Source organism: Pelophylax lessonae, assembly GCF_965119305.1.
Source record: "Pelophylax lessonae genome assembly, chromosome: 6".
NCBI lineage: Eukaryota > Metazoa > Chordata > Amphibia > Anura > Ranidae > Pelophylax > Pelophylax lessonae.
The window spans coordinates 114,477,513-114,498,834 of NC_138773.1; the positions used below are offsets into that span (position 1 = coordinate 114,477,513).

Below are 21,322 nucleotides of genomic sequence, written 5' to 3' on the forward strand. Positions count from 1 at the left end.
CCAGTAACAGCCTCTTACCATGGTGGTCAGTGGGGAGCCCCAGTGAATTACCCTTTTACACCGGTGGCACTGAAAATCAGCGTAAGATAGCTACCTATTCGGGCGTGCTGGTCCCTGCCAATCCAACTTTCCCATCTTTAACATGTGCTTGTATTACCTGCAAGCACCTGGGACAAATGCAAGGGAAGGATCACAGTGACCAGTGCAGCAGAGCAGGCAACTATGTCTTCCCACCACTTCCCTGTGGAACTCTACATATGAGGGGGGGGGGGCAAATGTGATAAGTTGGGTGCATCTTCCCATGCGTCAGCCCCCTATGTTATGAAAACAGCCTTCTCGACCCCCCCCCCCCCCCCCCCACTCACTCCGGCCCTACCCAGTGCTTTCTATTTAGGTACAGGATTCCACATTCTAATCAGCCCATATTTTATTACAGTTTCAATGATGTATTACTGCATGTCCTTCTTACCAATTGAAATGACATTGAACACAGTGTAGTCCAGCTGACCCACCAATGTTTCTATTAAAATATAATTCATTTTGCCTCCACAGTAGACTCAGGAAAACTTCCTACAGCAAGCCTCACATGGTTGACAGCTATATTGAGGAATTTATAGATTCAATATTATTCAGCACTCTGGAAGCAACTAGTGCTCAGATTACAAATTAGCCTGAAAACTGATTAAATAAGCAAGGGACCTGAAGTCGTTAGCTTCCACCGAGCATGAATATTAAAATGCTGAGCCCCTGCATTCAAGTTGTGGGGGAAAGACTAAAATATTTAGAACAGAAAGAGAATAGAGCTAATGCAGATTAATCAACATCCCTGGAGGTAGGAACATATGTCCACAGTCATTGGTTAAGCTATACGTCAAGCTAAACGTCGAGCTAAACGTCTTTTAAAAACCTCTCCATGGCTGGCATTGAGACATTAATAAGCACAAAGAGAACATTTTATTCTAAATGTAAAATTATGTTTTAAGTAGACCTTTGGATATATGTTCAAGTTACTATGCAGAACACACTACAAGGTAATTTATTTAATAAAATAGAAGGTATGACTATGGGTTTCTGCACCTTGCACATTGATCTGTACTTTACACAAAATTATATATTTAGCTTTTTTAAAGGTTCACTGCACATAGCTGGCCATACAAAATTTCGTACCCCGTTACGACGTCATCTATGACGAAACGCTTAGGGTGGACGACGCCATCGCTATTCGGAGTCCCGGAAGGGCGGGTGAATGCTTTTGTGCTGGCCGGCAACTTATTTATGCAATGTTTTGATCTTCTTATGTGAGTGTAACTCTGCTTTTTATAATAAATGTACCCTGATTTTACACTATGTGGAGCACCTTTTTGTTTTTGAGCTTTGGTATATGGAAATTCTAATTGGATGCCTGACGTGCATAGTAAAAGCCCACAGGAATATCAGTCCAAGGCCTTGGCAGGGTAATTAGCCAATAGTGTTACTGGCCTCCTGTGAAAAAAGGTACAGTATTTCTGGTAAGTAGCCAAATTTGTTTACACTTATGGTGGCGGCATTTTGGTGGTCTGCTGGACACGGTGGTGGAGATGGGATGTGTGAAGCAGTGACTCATCTTTTTCAACCTCTTCGAGCTCAAACTCTCTAAGAACTTTATACTGTTATTCCTAAGACTTTTATGTTCAATGTGTGTGCCATTTTTTTTCTTTTTTTGATACTTGCAATACTTTAGCGCAAAGTTTTGTTCAAAAATAATTTTAATTTGATTTCAGAATGCTTGTTTGATTTTCTAGTTAAAGGATAGGTTCATCTTTCAACATAAAATAATAAATGCGCCTTTTTTGCAGGTAAAAAAATGTGTATTGTTTTATGTTTCTGGAGCCCCTAAAGCACTGCACCAGCGATCAGCAGACGGTTTTGCAGCCAAGAACGTAGTTACACCGATCCCAGTTATGATCTCAACAACATAAAGGCTAATCATTCTGTAGTCCAAGATAAGAACATGAAGTTTGCAGAGGGCACAGAACAGCTCTGAATTTCTGACACGATCAACAGTTATTTTTTTGTACTTCTAAAACAGAAAAAACTAAATACTTTCAATTGTATATTTAATGTGACACTAATTTCTGCTTTTTAACTCAAAATAGTATCTTCTGTTGCTTTCAGCCTACTCCAAATCTCCAATATCTTTGTTTTGCTGTTGTGATCGGACTTCCTTATAGAAGGCAACTATGTTCTGTATGTAGGAATGTAGCCACCCTCTCCTACTCCCTTCTGCAGACTTTGGACTATATGATTTGTAGTTTATATAAAGTGTGCACTTTGCACACGACAACAATGAATGTGCACTACTGGAGGATTTTACAAGCAGACATAAAAACAAAGTAGGAACAACTTAAATATAGATTAGAGGACCATTAAGTAGTGCATTTGGGTGATATTCGGAGAATAGGGATATTGTTTACTGCCACTTTAACAAACCAAAATGGGAAAAATACAGGAAGGTATTAGTTAGGGTTTACATACACTTTAACCACTTACCGCGAATCGACGTAGACCTACGTTGGCTGCAATAAGTGGCTGTACCGGGGTGATACCTGCAGCTAGAGGCATCATCCCAGTACCATTTTTTTTTACAGCGGGCGGTTGGCTTTCAGGCGGTAATGACCGACGCGGCTCCGGAGCCGCTCGGTCATTACCCCAGTGAGCGGGAGGGGATGCCCCCCTCCCACCACCTTCCGTGGCTCTGCCCAGGTCTCCTGTCCCACCAGGAGAGCTGAGCAACCAGCCGACACGTCCGCCGGCTGGTTGGAGTCCCGATCAAAGCCGGATTCGGCTTTGATCTGGGTTACGTCCGATGATGTAACCCAGAGGAGGCGTCCATGACGTCAAGTCCGGGTTACTCGGCTGATAAAGGCACCAAATTTAAAAAGTGACTGTATTCAAAAATGTAGTTTTAGGCATTTTGAATACATTGAAGTGCAGTGGAGGGGTCTAGGGTCTTTTAGACCCCAGATCCCTCCATAAAGAGTACCTGTCTATGCCTATTGCTGTCACAAGAGATGTTTACATTGATTGTGACAGCAATAAAAGTGATCAGATTTAAAAAAAAAAAAAAATAAACGAAACCTGTGCTAAAATTTAAAAAAGAAATTAAATAAATAGGAAAAAAAAAAATATTTTAACCGCCCCCGTCGCCATGAGCTTGCACACGAAAGAAAATGTATAGGGAAATTGCTCCCGCACATTAAATCGCTGTTCAAACCACACATGTGATGTATCGCCACGATCGCCAGAGCGAGAGCAATAATTTAAAAAAAAAGACCCACTCTAACTTTAAACTGGTAATTGTTAAAAAATGTTAAAGCATCACCTATGGAGATTTTTATTGACCGTAGATTGTCACCATTCCACGGGTGTGTGCAATTTTAAACCGTAATATGTTGGGTATCTATTTACTCGGCGTAACATCATCTTTCATAATATACAAAAAAAATGGGCTAACTTTACTGTTTATTTTTTTTTTTAAATGCAGTGAAATTTAATTTTTCCAATAAAAAATGGCGTTTAAAGCACTGCTGCGCAAATACCGCATGACAAAAATATTGAAATGACTGCCATTTTATTTTCTCCGGAGTCTGTGCTAAAAAATATATATAATGTTTGGGGGTTCTAAGTAATTTTCTAGCAAAAAATACTGATTTTAACTTGTAAACAACATGTGTCAGAAATAGGCTCGGTCCTTGAGCGGTTAACCAGTTACTAGCACTGTATATTAATTAGAATTCAATTTAATAAAACTGAGCTAACTAATAAAAAGTTCAAACTTTACTATTACACATTTTCAGTAACACAAAATAATGCTCAGTCCTTATCCCTACCAATGCAAACTACATTACTATTCTGATTACAGAGTACAATAAAAAAAAACAAGTCAACTACAATTTTGTGTCTGTGTGAAAGGTTGTTAGTAGTCTGAATATTTAGCAAAACAATATAATGACACTGATAAAATGCTGCAAGCAGACTTGAATAATTTGATCCCCAAACCCATGATTAAGTCCTAATTATTTGATTGCAATGAATGTTGAATTTGAGTACAACTATAGAAATAATATTAAATTGCATTTGACAAAGTTTTCATCAAAATATAATTTAGTCAGGAAATATCCTAATTGTATTTTAATACAGCTAACGTTTCCCGCAGGCCTAAAAAAGCACAATTGTCAGCTATCCAGTTTTTTTTTTTAAGTTGTGAATTTCCTTGCATATTCAAGTGGCTGTAATCTGCTAAATATATTCTTCAGCAAAATTGACCCATAAAAACCTTAACCAGTTCAAATGATGATGCTTTTAATACTCATTATAATGTGTATTCTGATGCTTAGCAGAAGTGCCAGAACAAAAGGTCATGTGGTGGTGCTGGAATTTGGCAGACTCATAAAAAAATGCTGTATTACTGGGTGGTGGGCTTGGGTGAGAGAAACAGTGTCAAAAGCTTTAACACTGTCAGAACTTTGTATAGCATTGTTAGGAACATGATTAGAATGAAAATACACTGGCAAAGTGAAAAATTTGAATCAACAAACAACTGTAGCAATGTAATCAGCATACAGGTAATTTCTACACACATACGTTTTAGTAAATCAGTTAGCGTTATCTATTTTAGAATGGATATTAAAGCTGAACTCCAAGTATAGCTTGGACCAATGTAACTATGGATATAACAAAACGATGGGATCCCTCTGGAAGGTGACAATCCCTGTAGTAGTTACTGCTACTACAGTGACTGCTGCTATCTTTGGGTCCCCTTCCAAGCTGCTGCTGAGCGGCGTCCTCTGACGGGACAAGGTGGAGAGGTGGGGTGGTGACATCAAGATCTCCACCTTGTTCAATTAGAGAACATTTCCATTCATTGATAAAAATGCAAGTTTTTCTGTAGATGGTGCCCGTGCCAAGTATGTGGCCCTGTGTTCCTTGGCACAGGACCTGGAAGATAGCAGAGATCATTGTACTAGCGATAACTACTACAGTAATTGTCACCTTCAACAGGGATCCCATAGGTAAGATATATTCATACTTACATTGCTCTAAGTTGGACAAATGCAACTATGCAAAAAAAGAAAAAAAAAAAAAACATACCTTGAATTCAGCGTTAAGGTTATACTACTGTAGAGAAGAACCAAAAGAACCAGAAATACATCTTTGAGACTATATTTAGATCCTTGCATGTTTGTAAAAGTGCCTTTGTTTGTTGCATTAGGCAGGTGCATTGTCATGAGTCCTTTGTGCTTTACCATGCGTTATTTTTAGCGGGTTGATGCACATTTTCATTGGGTTTTTTTATTGGATGGTGGATAGAGTTAAAAGCTTTTGACCAAGCCAGATATTCTGCTTTCAAGTGTTGTTTAAAGTTAGTCATTTTGTAAATATAAAAAACATAGAATGAAATAAATTAATTGAAAAAAAAAAAAAAGGTTCAGCCCCTTTCACACGGGCTTTCCTTATCGGATGCTCAATTCACCCCTATGGGGCAGTGGATGTCAGGGGTGACATGTCCCCTGACACCCACTGCTATTCGATCCGATCCTGTCCGTGAAATTCAGAAAGATTGTAACCCTATTTTCCATCCGTCTGGCCGATCGGATCGGCGGGATCAGATGAAAACAGACTGCTGGTTGGACACTGGACATTGATCCCCCCCTTACCTGTCGCAGGCACTTTATATGGTGTGTCACCCTTGGATCAAGGATCAGTTTGAATTTTGATATTTGCTCGAGTCCTATGACTGAGCTGGATTTCCTGAAAAGTTATTCATTGTTTTATGTATGGTTAAATTTGATGAATAAATTATCTGTAATTCAATTATACCAATAAAAGTGCCGTGGCCATTATTCAAGCAATTTTTGGATTCTAGTGTTTCTGTCTGGGTAAGTTTGGGGGGAGGAGGGGTATGCGGCCTGCGATCCCATGTATCCATGAGTTTTTTTTTTCCAAAATTGTGCTGGCTTGTTTATTATTAACCATAATCCTATCCATTTGCTCTTCATAAACTCCATAGAAGTTTTGGATTTTTTTTTTACACATTTTTATATTGTATTCTGTGGGGTCTAATTATAAATTAAATCCAATTCAATTAGAAAAATAAAGCGTGTTTAAGTAAAAGTAGAGAGCAGGATTAAATTGTTCTCACTTTTAATATCGAAACATTGAGATTTTAACTGCTTGTGACTAGATACAAGTTAACTTCAGCTCAGTTTGTCAATAAGAAAATTTAACCCAAAATCAGTTAGGCCAATTTACATCTTCTCATTTATCCTAATAAATACAGTACAATATAAGTTACGGCAATACACAGTAAAGCATGAGCGCACGTTCAGTGCAGTGTAATGTGGTGCCATTTTGGATGGCAACCTAATGGACTATTACAGTAGCAGGCAACATATTTGCACTACGCACACCACTATGCACACTGGGTTTTTAGTGTGCTAGGGTGCACCTTAGGTTATTCCAAGATAAATGGGCTGCTCTACTATGTGACTGCATGCTCCTTTAATGCATTGCACAGTCTGACTAGCCCTCAAGGTCTCCTCAATTCAATGAAATTTACACTTCAGTAAATTCTGCTCGGCAAGGCTACACTGGAAAATGTGATAGCTGACTTAACACAATCACAGAACAATTTGACAAAAGTATTTTGCTTGCCCTGGATTGCTTATTGAAAGGCAATACAGTTTTCACATCTTAGCTAAACTAAGTGTAATATCTCTCTACAACTTAAATTACAATTACCCATTCAATATATACTAGGAAGTTTTGTTGCGTTTCAATTACTCACCAGCAGATTTTCCACCGCTAGTGAAGGCTGGTTTGTAGGCTCCTCATAGCCAGAAGATTGCCTCTCTTCAGGAGCTGTTAAAATAAAAATAATTTGTAATAATTAGGATAATAACACGTATTTACTTTCATCATTAAGTATTTGAACGGAGGAAAAGAGCTAGACTCCACAGTAAAAAAAAAGAAATAATCAAAATACTCCATGCTAGTTACTTTTAGACAGATTGTCAAAGGCCTGTCTTTATAGCTTGTTGCATGCTCCATACATTTTATAGTGGATTTATGAAATGATTGCATCTTGTTGAGTTCTCTTTTCTAATACAATCTAAATATTGCTTGCTAAAAGATTTTCCAGCCGGTTTTAAAGGTGTCTGTGAGCGGACTGCAATGGCAACAACAAAATGCTGGCACATAATAAAGTATATTCTTTCATGCAAGGGAGAACACATGATTAACTTTGTTGCCAGACTCTTCAGCTGCTTATGCTTGCTTTACTTTTGCTCCCCCAATGATTCATTACTGTATGTTTTGGAGAACAAGGAGAGGAGGTCCTCTGTAAGCTTCAAGTCATGACCTGTTATCTCTTAACACACCGCCATGTGACAGTTAAGATGTCAATTCCTAAGCACTACCGCAGTCAAGTGGGATGGGACCAGAGATGTATAGTAACTAAGTAGAACTACTTCACTACTGTACTTAAGTACCGAAAGGCGGTATCTGTACTTTCCTAGAGTAGAATTTTTTTCTCCTACTTCCACTTTTACTTCACTACATTTTTTCAATGATTTCAATACTTCTACTCCGATAAAAAATTTTTTGTGCTGCATAGTTACTCGTTACCTTTATAAAAATTACCACTGCCAGAACAGTAGATGGCAGGTTTCATGAAGCTCAAAACATGTGTATTATCAGCGCATACGAAAATAAATGCTACTGTATGTATAAATAAAAGCTGCATTTGAAATAATAAAAAACAATATGATGTTCAAACTTTTGACTTCTTTCTTTAATAACTACATAACACAGTACTTGTACTTTTACTTTCAGTACTTGAGTAGCAATTTTTTTTCAAAACTACTGGTACTTTTACTTTCAGTACTTGAGTAGCAAAATTTTTAAAAAAACTACTTGCAATACTTAAGTACAAAAAATGTTGAATACTTTAGTACTTCTACTCAAGTCACTTTTTGACTGAGCACTTCCACTTCTACTCAAGTCACTTTTTGATCGAGCACTTGTACTTTTACTCAAGTATGGGTTTCGAGTACTTTATACAACTCTGGATGGGACTAAATAAAAGGCTCCACCATACGCAGAAAGTGCCTGCTGCTAACTGAACAGAGCAGTGGAGGAGCAAAGGAAAGGTGAATAGGCATGGCTGATGGGGTAAGCATTACAACGAACCCATTGTTGTGCCCTGTAGGGGCATTGCGAGATTTGCTATAAGGATTGGGCAATCCCCACTTTACTAGTCACATAGTAATATTAATTTGTTCACATTAAGTTCAGTTTTTACAATGCTGTGTAAATATTTAATAATCTGTAGGTTTGCTGCATCTGTGCTTATGATGAAATGGGCAACATCTCAAGGAAACAAACCACTTAAAGCCCCGAACAAACTTGTTATTATGCTGTTGTGATAGAGCAAGGATTAAGGAAGGATTAAAACTTCTCTATGGTCTTAATTTCCATAAGCAAATAGGAAGAAAAGAGAAATCTCTCCAGAAGGAACATAGAGAAAATCAAAAACATTTCTAGTAGAGTTGGGAAAGGATAGAAACTCTCAGAGTATATTTTTGCTATCTGCGCCCTTCTTTCCTGGTAACAAGCTCTCCCCTAATTTTCGGCGTGTTGGTGCCACAGGGACTGAAAGTGAGGGGAAAAATTCCCTATACAGTCACTGACAGAAATAAACAACTTACAGAAATGTGAACTCTTTAGAATTAGAGTTAGATTTTAGCTTCACTTCTACCTTGCTAAAAAAAAAAAAAATAATAATTCTCTAATAAATGATCAAACAATGACATTCAACATAAAAGGTTACAAGATAAGTGTGCATGCCTTTCCCATCCAAACTTTACAGTGCCATGGTGGAACCGTTTTCTTCATGTGAGGAGGCTGTGTTTGATGCCTGTGCTCCTCCTGCTCCTCAAGCTATCCACTTCTTGCTGAATTCTCTTCAAACTCCTGCTCCTTAACCAGCTTCCCCTTATCCCCTGGCCCCTCTTCCGGTTTTGTCAGGTAGATCATCATATGCTTTCTCTGGCTTCTCTTTCTCATGTAAGCTGGCTGACTTCAGCTTTCTTTTTGGACAGAAAAAAGATCACTAGGACAGCCAGGCATTGCCACTGACTTCTGACCAGCATCAGTTGGCCTCAGGGAGCTTGAAGAAGAGAGGAAATCCTTATTATACAAAAATAGGTTTTGTGCTAACTATGAGTGAATGGATATACATAAAGAGACAGAAAAATCTTAATAAAATCCTAAAAAGAGTGTTTTAGTTTTTGGCGAGATTGGAAATCCAGAAATGTATGACAACCACTAAGAGAGAGAAATGTGGGAAGAAATATGAGCATTAGAGTACAAGTAAATTGTCACTTAAAAAAACGAATAAAAATATTACAAAAATAACTTCCACCTTAAAAAAAAAAAAAAAAATCCGTTGCACCTCTGACCAATAGTGCTGGACCCGAGAGTCAGAATAGCGCCAACTGGAATGCCTCCCAATATGCTTCCTGATCACCTCTATAATCTGCTACTGGACAAAATTGCTTCTACCGGGTTTAATGGCAGCATAGTCTGTATTAGCATACATTTTTATCATAGTAGTTTTACTAATAATGGACAAGTAATACATATCTCTCCTATCTGGCTCATGGTGAGAAGTTTTGTACCCACAGGAGGAGTGGAAGTGCTGCAGCCCACTGAACACTATCTTCTGGAAAACACCCCAAAAAATTAGGGAATAGGAATACCCCAACTGCTGGTACAATCCACTTGGAGACACACTGTTTTGTTGCTTACTGAGGATAATTGCACTTTGTTTTATGTTATTGAGCTGAAGGAAAGATGTTTTAATTTGCTACTGGAAGCATTGCTTGTGGTTGATAAACCCAAACAGGCTCTAAATTTCACAAAAAGAAAGATGGAAGTTGATGGCACAGCAGCAACAAGCCCTAGGGCAGTCAGTCACAGCCCAGCAGAAAAAAAAAAAACATGCAAATATTGATAACACAGACGACTGCAAAGAGTGCATAGCTATAAATACTAACCAGACTGGCCCACAAGGTCCCAAATGCATGACTTGGTACAGTTTGTTAGGAAATGTCTGCACCCAGAGGCTCCGTCTGGCCCCCAAGAGGTGGAGAATTGTGATATACCTGTATCTAAGGTCCCTCTAAGGTGTCATTCCTGGAGGCATACTTGGGCCAATTCATCACTACAGGAGGGGCCTGTGCAATGCGGAGACATCCAGAGGGTATCCTTTTATGTACAAGATATTTACACCATGCATCTTCACCTAGGTGAGGGGCAGTTTGATTGTGCTATGCTAGACCCAGTCAGCATGGTAGGGTTTGTGCATGCCAGACTGAGTGAAAGAACAAGCCCAAGAGGTAAAACCCTCTGTGTGTGTTTGCATTGGGACACTAAGGAATACAAACTAGTACCAGTGTCAATTTCCAATGCCTGTGGTACAGTCATACAAGAGGTCAGGTTCATAAAAAAAACATGTTGAATAACATCATAATGGAACGGGATTATCCTTTTTTTTTTGAACTGTGGGAGTATATGAGTTCTTGGTCTTCAGTGAGCAGAGAGCCAGGGACTGTCAGTCACTGGCTTTCTGCCCTGTGCCTCCAGTGCTCACTGGAGTGCCAGACTGTGCAGGGGGTGAGACTGGCTAGCTCAGGCTCTCAATGGTGCACTGAAAGGCTGCGGAAGCTGCTGGTCAGGCATCTGGGTGGATCCCGACATTAAAGTCAGGATCTCTTCAAAGCCTGAACTAGCTGGGTGACGTCAGCCGACAGTGGCCTTTAGCTATCTGTTGGCTGATTACTGGTTACAGGAGTGCAGAACAAAGTGCACCCTTGTGATCCCCAGGAAAACTAAGGCCAAAAGAACTTAGTCCCTACTTCTCCTTTCAGAGATGTTGTGCTTCCTGTCTCTCTGTAAACTGCTCCGGTGTCACAATTTCGTAGCCCCTTAGTACCTATATCCATAAATGAGGTACCATTCAAGTGCATTAAATTGGATTTAGCTGCCTCATATACTCCACTATATACTAGCAGTTCTCGATTATGCAGAAAGAAATCCCAAGGCTTTTCCTCTAAGTGAGACGTTATTTTGTTGCTGTGCTGAAGATAAGCAGACTGCAGTTTATGTTCTTGAGATGAAGAAAAGCTATTTGGATTTGCTGCTGGAAGCACTGTTTGCTTTGCCTATTAGTAAAAATAAAGACTGTTTCTGTTGTAATGCAGCTGCTCTCGCGATCCCTGTCCCCCTGAACTTTACAATATATACTGTACACACACACACAGATAAATATCCTAAAAATTCAGAACAATATTGTAATAGTTCATCAAAAAAACCAACACTAACAGGTTTTTGTTAAGAAATGTCTATGGAAAAACAGCACCTTTAGTAGAAAAGTCCGCTTTCTGCTGATAAAGCTGCTTGCAGGAATCCTGTGTCATGTTAGAAATGAACAGGCAGTGAGAAAATGCCTCTACAGTAGTGGAATCATATGTATGAATGGCACTTTTCTGCTTTAGAGCATACACACAGTTCTGTGCATAGCAAACTATATTGACTGAATTTACAATGCATTAAAGAAAAAAAGGGGATAGAGTGGAATATTTAATGTTTCTGATTTGCCTAATCATTATTCACAATGCATGCCTTAAATAAGTGAAGATCAGTCTTAGAAACATAGTTTGACGAATCTAAATCAAGTGTGTGATTCAGAACTAAATGTAATTGCTAATTAATGTATTTGACTCTTGTAGTTGTGAGAGGAAGTGTTAGCCACAAAGGCACCTTGCCTGCGAACGTGCGTTGCGAGACACCCCAATGCAAGGTTTCACATTACCACTCTAAAAACGAACTAAAGGCACCTGTTACCACCACCTAATTAAATGCATACTTCCAAGATAAAGATTCTAATTTATTGGTTTAAATAAAAGTTTTCTTTTGAAAATCTCCTTTTATGAGTTGTGCTAAAATTATAACGTTGGGAATTACAGCAACTTAATTTTCAGTCAAATTTTTCCATTCATTGATGCAAACTTGGTATCTCAATTTTGCTCTACTTTGAGTGCAATATTGCAAGTCTCCTTCCCCATCCACTTAACACAAAACAAGGAGAGACATGTTAGAAGACCTGCTGCACAGATACCATGCATTGTAGTGCTCCAGGTTACAAAAAAAATATTTTTGGAGTGTTAGGAAGCCCATTCAAAATATTAAGCTAGCTTAACAGAACGCACATTAATGTGCGGGAAAGCAGTTTGAATCATACATTACCAAGCCATGTTAAAATCTATTACACCTTTATAAAGCTTTCTGGAAAATATTTGGTCAAGAAGGTAATGGTTGTCCCTCGTTAGGATTTTAATTGGTTCACTACTGTCATATAACCTATGAAGTATGTAACTATGCATACTAACCATTATTTGTGTAGTTGACCCCTGATGACGTCAGTTGCGTACTGACAAAACGCGTCGGGACGTGGGAACACCATACGTCACTTCCGGTCCCTGGAACACAGGTGGAACGCAGAACCGCGTTCCCTGATCTCCTATTGCTCCAGAACTTTGTCTGAGACCAGCTGAATATGGAAAACTGAAATGGAAGTTTCTATTTTTTGTTTAATAAATGGGATTTTAATATACTACACCATGAGGAGTTTCTTGTTGTGTCTCCTGTCCACCTAACGTTTGCCCGATGCCATTGATATCTGTATATACATGGAGAGAAGAATCTTGAGAAGGAGTGCTGTTCCTGGTCAATGATGCCTGATTTGACCACATGTAATAGGGGTCATATTAATCTGGTAAGCAGCCAGTGTGGCTTTAGGGTCTGGTGAAGGACACCTGGTGGAGGCTACACTCAAATTTTTCAATACACTGGTGATTCAGCACTGAAGAAAAAGGAAGAGTTGCTCACATATGAATTGAACTGTAGCACATAGCACTTTGATTATTAAGAGAGATTCACAGTCAATCTTGTATCTATATGATCACGGTTTGGTTTGCACATTAATTTGAGCGCTGTCTAACCTCCTTTTGATCTGTGTTTTTTATGAGCGTTTAACGCTTTTCTGAAGTGCGGCTCATATTTTTTTATTTATTCAGTCATTTATTTTATTCATATTTTGATATGTATTAACTCATTCACGGATATATATATATATATATTTTTTAGGTGTGCACTTAAGTACTTTGTTCACTATTTGAGTGCGGTCATTTAATTTGTCTGTTTGCATTATTTGTGTAGTGTATAGTGTATAGTTCCCATTCTAAAACTTTGTTAAAAAAAAATTATACTTAGGATATTTAATCAGATTTTATATAAAAAAAAAAAAAAAATGAGTAAGGCTCTGGTTGACAAGTATATGTATTGTTTCTTTCAAATTAGACTGTTCTTTTGGATTGTACTGTTTAATTACACAAAATAAACTTACTTTGCAAATTTTGCACCAATGTTAAATATATAAATCAAAAGCTAGCGTTTACAGTTTATGATTGCTTATTCAAAGTGAGCACTGCTGATTTGTAAGATGCTCTTAATTATTTCATCATCTGAGTTAAATTGGCTGTAAATGTTGCGGCTATTTAATGTGTGCATATTTGTAAATTTCTATACCTCATAAGAAAGTAAACTGTATAAATTGCATACAGTGTATCCCAGGATAGATAAAAAAGATACTCTTCTTCTTGTCTGACATTTTAAGTGAGCAAAAATTGATTGACAGTTATGTTGCAACAGTAAATAATACACTCAAAGTCACAGGCCAAAGATTTCAATATGTTCAATTTATACTTCTGTTTGGACTGACCAAATGTTTCTGGACATATATGATACAAATTAGGCAGAAACAATCCAAACAATAAAAAAAATATATGTAACATAACAATATGGCCTACATTGGCCAGATCTTGAATATTTAGGGGACACAGATGACCATAGCAGATTTAGGCTATTATACCGCATTAATACTAATACTGCACTAATGCTGTGCACATGGCAGGTAAGTTTTCAGGCTACCATCTAAACTACAACCAGCATAGCCTGCAGAGCAAGCCCCCAGGGGTGTTATCTCTAAATTTCTCATGAGTAAAAAATGTGTCAGCCAAAAATGTAATATTTATATGTGTCTAAAGTGACACGTCTTGCATATGACTCACAGATAAATAACAATAAATATTTTTACAATTGTGCAGCACTACACTTCGTATACTTGAACAAATAAATGGAAATAAATAGCATCTGCAGCGTCTACCTCCCCATCCTCCCTGCCTGTGACAGCAGGTGTGGGATCCTTTCCCTGCACCCACTGTCACAATTTGAAAACAGCATGGCCGTGAAGGTCTCCGCCCACATGGCCTCATCATTCATTCACACTTTCCTCTGAATGAATGCCTACAAGTACCGTCAGCCATTGTGGGTGACAACTTGTAGTTCTCAATGAACTACAAGGGCATTTGTGAGCTTCCTCGTAGTTCATTGCTCTTCCTTCTCTCAGATAACCGCCTGCTTGTACGAGGTATGAGTAGACAACTATGCTGAGAGTCTGCAGGAGCTTGAGATTGCACCCACAATGCTCTACAGGTTCATTAGAAAAAAAAATATTGAATGCACATTTTTTTACCTGCAAAAAATTTACATTTTTTTTTTTTAATTGTGGTACCTGCCATAGGTATTAGTCCCCCCAGTAGTAAGGGGGACAGTGTTATGCCTCCTGCCCTAGCGGTCAACTTCCCCAAACCAATCAGGACCAAACCCACAGTACGGAGACCTCAGGAACCTAGTCACATGGTAGAGAAGAGAGCAAGGAGTTGATTAAGTGTGCGTATGAGGTCCAAGCTATGTGCAGGGAGGGACCCCATTGTGTCACTGGGAGATGGCAGAGTTATGTTGGTCTGGTGGCATGGGCTCAGTGGTGTACCTCCTAAATGCAACATACCACGAGGAAGGTGTGTAGTGACAAGGGACAGTATGTTTTACAGTGTAACTCTGTACAGCACACTTATGCATACAGTTTATAGCTCTTTGCCCGTCCCTGCCCATATTCAATCTTTTGGGAGCAGTCTGGGTAAGACTATGATTAAAGCTTTATACTTAGATATTTGTGCAAATGAATATATGGAATCTTATATACCATATATGAGACATCCGTATTTACTATAGGTGTCTCTTTATTTATTTATTTACTTTGAGATCCATACCAACATCTATGTTCTTTACACAATTTTCTTCATTTTTAGATATATAAGTCCTCACCCCAGCAGTGTGGCCCTCCGCTTTGGCTACGCTCCTGTATCCGCCCCGGGGGGGTCCTCCCCCTTACCTTGTGGTCATGACATGATACCATTCTGGTGACTGACCATATACTAGACAGGTGTGATATATGATTACACTATTTTTTCCACATTTGATCAATTTATCTCAGCGGACATACCACTGACATTGTGAGAAACTTTTTGAACATTTGTACTTACCCAATGTTTTTTTTTTCTCTCCCTTTTTCCACTTCAGTGTTCTTACCATAAAATTTGTGTGTAACAAATATCCCTCTTTCTGTGTGCGTAAAATAATACCCCTGAGGAAGCGGCTACCGGCCGTGAAACGTTGAATTTGTGGACATCTCCACATTTCCGCACAAACACCAATATTCTGCGGTACAGGATAAATCCCTACACGGTTTACCCTTATGTAGAAATTGTTGTACACTTTATGGTATTTAAACTGCATATAAGAACATGGTCTAAAATGGTAAATGTTTTTATTGATGTTTGTGTATCTGTTCAAACACAGTATACTAACTTTTTATGATCTGTTTTCTTTAATAAAATAAATATTTTGATTGATACTTTAGTTGTACCATTATCTCTGTCTTACCAGCACCCCTATTGCAAAGACCCCTCCTTTTTTTGAGCCCTATTTCTTTTCCCTTTTCATCTCTAAGATGAGGTTTCACCTTGACATTGCCTGTCACATGAATATGGCCCCACCTGGTCCTGAGCATTAGTAAAAGCGTACACAAGAGGAAAGGAGAGGTACCCCTGCATATGCAGGGTAACTAGGCCCCGTCCACAGACTTTTAAAAAAGTTTTTCTTTCTTCTTGATTATGCCGATCCCCTTTCGATTGGCCCCACTTCCCATTTCCAGGGTGGCTCCTTGTATTTGCAGGGTCCTCTAGAGCCATCCTTACCTTTGCCTTCTATTAGAGGAGTACAGAGCATGGGGGTGCATTCAGCTGTTCTCACTTCAGCAAAGTATGGGCAAACATTGATGCCATACATGATGTGCCGTGTAGTTCTAAATAAATGTAATGAATGAAAATTATGCATTTAGTGCATGTTCCCTGGCAGGAATTTTGGAGTCGTGCCACATAGGAAGAGGAGAATCCTGTGCATAATGCTAACAAAGTAACATTTCCTAAACTAAATTAGATGGAATCAGTTACTGCTCTGTGCAAATCTAATTAATTTTAAAATGTTAAAAACAAAAAGGCTTTAGTACCACTTTAAGTGCTTGACTTACACACTCCTGCGCAGATGACAGTGTAAGTTTTTATGCTTCGCTGTGTGTGTGAACACAGCATTGTTTCTCACAGAACACGGTTGACCTGCTGTATTACTTATTATATAAGGTGATAATGTGTGCTGTTTTTTCTATTTTTATATGAGCAGTAGGGCATAGGCAATGGTAGACTAGTGTCTTATGTTCTGCAGTCCTATTTATTTTGCAAATATATGTATAATAGAGTGCCTCTTTACTCACCATGGTCAGATGCAGGTGCAGGCTCCTCTTTTTCCCATAATCCACAGAGCTCCTGGACTTATCCAGGGAATGCAGATTACTTGTTTGTTTACCACCTTCTGCATCTCAGAGAGACTGCACCTCATGAGGCATATAGCTGGGTATGTGATCTGCAGCCAGGTGTATGATTCTGCACTGTTAGTCCTGGCATGCAGGCTACCAGGTAGAAGCCCAATAGTAAACAGCTTCTTAGGAAGACCCAGCCACTGCAGAATGCACTTCTCTAATTGCTACCAGTGTACTGCACTTCCAGTGGCTTGGCCCTATGTCTCCAGCCACCTGCCGTATCAGCCTTATGACTCCACCAGCCACTTGCCTGTGCTACCAGCCCTAATATCCAACAGCTGGTTGCCTGTTACCAAACCTAACATGAACTTAACTGTGCTTTGATACCACATATTGATAACATTGTTCTGTACTGTATGTATACTCTTTGCCATTCTGACCCCGATTGCATTGTTAATCCAATGTATAAGTTTCGAATCTACACTGTTTAGTAACCTAAAAGAAGAATCCCAGGTAGTATTTTTTACATAATTACATTGGTTCTGCTTAAACCAATGTAACTATGTATATACCATACCTGTAGGATACTTCTAGAAGCTTACTGTCTGCATTAGTGCAGCAATGTGTTCCATTAGCATTCTCCCACCAGCCAGTGCAGAGCAGGTTAAAAGAGAAGCATGGGTGGTCACATGATTCCTTTTTTCTCTTTAGCATTAAGGTAGCCCTATATAATGTTAAGATAAGGGCAGAAAGCTGTACAACAGGCAGAGTGAAGTATACAAATATACTGTAGATTGCTTTTTACCAAAGTTCAGCTATACCCCCCTCCTTGTTCTGGGAGGATGTACCCGTACGTCCCCCCATTTTGGGCACTGGTGTGTTGTTCCCAGGCTGCTTATCAGCACAATCTGTGACTGCTGTGTCCAATGGAATCTGTGAATTAATGACATGGCAGGTGGTTTGTATCTCTCAATGAACTGCGAAGGCTCTGATGAGCACCCTCATAGGTCGACACTTCCTCCAGCTTTTAAACTGATAGGTTGTACAGAGCTATGGGCAAGAAAGCTAGAGGCAGTGTCTGCAGGAGCCTGACATTGCACCTGCAATCCACTGATCACAGAAGCAGTACACTGCAGACTCTTTCGAAAAAAATAATAAATGCACATTTTTTTCATGCAAAAATATGTGCATTTATTATTTATCATTTTTTTAAAAAGTGAATTTAGCCTTTAATCCCTTACAAACATTAAATGTTTTTATAAAACTAAGTTTTACATAATTATAAAAGGCCGAAACATAATTTATTCCCTTCTCCTTGTACAACCATAAAAGTTTATTGGCCACATTGTCCCCCTTCTGTGGTTTCTTGCAACATAACAGGCCTTAACAATGCAAATTACCTTCCCCTCAATTTTTTACAGTTATTAGGCCACTATTCTCTCAAGTGATTACTTGATGCAATAATGAAATACCTTTAATATCCCAATATTTACAACCCAAATTCCCAAAAAATTGGGACGCTGTGTAAAATCTGCATTAAAAAAGAATTCAATGATTTGTAAATTTCATAAACCCATATTTAATTCACAATAGAAAATAAACCTATCAAGGGGGAGATTTACTAAAAATGGTGCACACAGAATCTGGTGCAGCTGTGCACAGTAACCAAACAGTAACTAACTTCAGCTTGTTCAGTTAAGCTTTGACAATAAAACCTAGAAGCCGATTGGTTACTATTCACAGCTGCAGCAGAATCTGTCCGCACCAACACTCTGCAAATGTCTGGGAACTGAGGAGAGCAGTTGCTGGAGTTTTGGGAGAAGAACATTGCCCTATTCTTGCCTGATGTAGTATTCTAACTGCTTCATAATGCTGGGCCTTCTTTGTCATATTTTTAGTGTCAAAATGCGCCAAATATTTTCAATTGGTGAAAGGTCTGGACTGCGGGTGGACCGGTTAATCTCCCGGATTGTTCTATTATGAAGCAATCAATGAAAAGGTAAATTTCCTTAAGGGAACTACTTTGCTATATTTAATCTTTCTAAATGCAGTTGGTGACAACATCCTCTTTATAAAGACAGCATAGCTCTAAATAGGTCACTGATGTCTGTTCTGTGTGCTGTAGATGCAGACCTTCGATTTCTTCTCCTATGGCCTTTGGTGCCTCTCAGGATGCAAGTGAGGACTGATTGTTGATTTCCCTAGCTCTTGCACAAAAAAAAAATATCTACCACTCCCAAAGGATTTGATTGCTGTTAACGAAAAGTGACCAGGGTACTGCAAAATCATAGGTGTCATTCTCGCATCAAGTGCCAACCTTTGTGTTCACTGGCTACAGCAGGAAATAAAAATCATTTCTTTGGTTGGATTTTATTTGGTTGGACGGAGTAAGAAAATTTACACTTTAGGCCATTGGCAGTTATCTAATTATAAACCTGAGTGGAGAAAAGCAAGGAAGATATTCAGCATTTACTAAAGCATAAAAAAGTATCTTTATTTTCCAGTACTACAAGTATTTTATTTTTTATTAGCATAAAAAGCAACCTCAATTACGGTATGTCAGTATGGGAACACAAATAATTTTATTTCCAGTAATACATTCCAGATAGAAGTTTTACTTTTAAAGGCAGTCTACGATGTATTCTCAGCTAGCACATTGAATTTTGTATTTTTTGCCTTTTTGATAGAACTAATAATATTACATGCTTGATGTACCTTACTTTGACTATTTTAGTAAATGTAAAGAGATTTGTACTTTGTTTCCTTAATAGCTTCATGTTGTTCACTATTATCAATTACCATCTCTTACATAAAACTGCAGATAAAAAAAAACACTCAAAGTTCAACTTTTCAATCAGTCAAAGCTAACAGGTAAACTTGTACTGAGTATAGTAGTAGTAGTATAGTAGTATAGAATAATAGTAAAGGTGCCTGTAGCTGTCAGAAAAGATTTTGGCTATTTATGTTAAAATCTGGGAATATTAATATACACCGATCAGCCATTCTATTATGACCACTGAAAGGTAAAGTGAATAACATTGGCTAGCTCATTACAATGGCACATTAATGTGGATGGAATATATTAGGCAGCAAGAAAAAACATGTTGTCCCTGAAGTTAATGTGTCGAAAGCAGAAAAAAAAAATAGGCAAACGTAAGGATTTGAGCAACTTTGATAAGGGACAAATTGTAATGGCTAGAAAAAGTGGTCCAAGGAAGGAAAAGGAAGGAAAACTGGTGAATCAGCGATAGGGCCATAGACAGCCAAAGCACATTGATGCATATGGGGAGCAATGGGTGGCTTGTGTAGTCCATTCCATTGAAATGCTACTGTAGCTCAAATTACTGAAAAAGTTAATGCTGGTTCCAATAGAAATGTGTCAGACCACACAGAGAAAAGCAGTTTGTTGTGTGCTTGGGTAATCGATGACTCCAGGATGCACTATGGGAAGAAGGCAAGCCAGCAGGGGCTTAAAGGATCTGCTACTGACAGCTTCGTGCCAGATGTCACAGCATACCTTCAGGGCTCTAGGGGAGTCCATGCCTCAATAGGTCAGGGCTATTCAATACAAGGAGGGTGGTCATAATGTTATGCTCATTAGTATGTTTGTAGACACTGGCAGACCAATGCATACATCACCTACCTGAGCTCCCTTAGAAGAAGAGTCAATTGGCCAGACTGCATTATTTTCTGATAATAACTACTGTTCCCTGACAACTTCATGCTTCAGAAAGGCAGCTCATGGGGATCGCTACATCACACTACTATTGCCAATAATAAAAGAGCAGATTATTCCCAGCAAGACAACACCATACTGTAGAAAAGACTACATTTTTATGCTGCAAAAAAAAAAAAGACCTGCATAAATAAATATCCTGGAATAATCAACTTTTGCTTTCTAAAATGCAATCCACAAAACATAACAAACTCCCAATTAGGCACTTTATTTATCAGTACTTAGAAGCTTCTGATGGTCTATATAGTCTTGAGCTGTCACAATCTGAGATGTATTTACCAAGTTAGGCTCATCGGATGACAACGATTTCACAGAGAATAACAAATGAATCAATAAATTATACAATAAATTATGAAACATATAGGAAAATTATTTATGTTATATTACAAATATAAGCAAACGTGGATAAACATCTGACAGTAGCATATTTTTTAATTAAAAGATGAAATATAAACAATCTGAGCAGTTTTTAGCCAATAGCATACATGCCATTATCTATTTAGGCATACAATAAATAAAACTTAGTGGATCAAGATTCTTCCATTTTCTTATATAGTTGTTCTAGAATTTGAGCAACTTTACACCTAGTTCATTATTCCTAATTCATTATTCCTAATTCAGCATCATATACTGTTAATAACTTAAGAAACCAATGCTGTGCTGTCAATAATTAGGTAAACAATATACAAACACATAAAGCCACTTTGTTT

General features: G+C 38.4%; 1 long non-coding RNA gene across 1 annotated transcript in view; it reads right to left on the bottom strand.

The window, feature by feature from the left end:
• The window catches only part of LOC309558284, a 112,718-nt gene that overhangs the window by 43,492 nt on the left and 47,904 nt on the right, over positions 1-21,322 (bottom strand). Inside the window, exon 2 of the long non-coding RNA XR_014225416.1 lies at positions 6,827-6,900. This is a non-coding gene — a long non-coding RNA (uncharacterized lncRNA). The remainder of the gene's footprint in view (positions 1-6,826; positions 6,901-21,322) is intronic.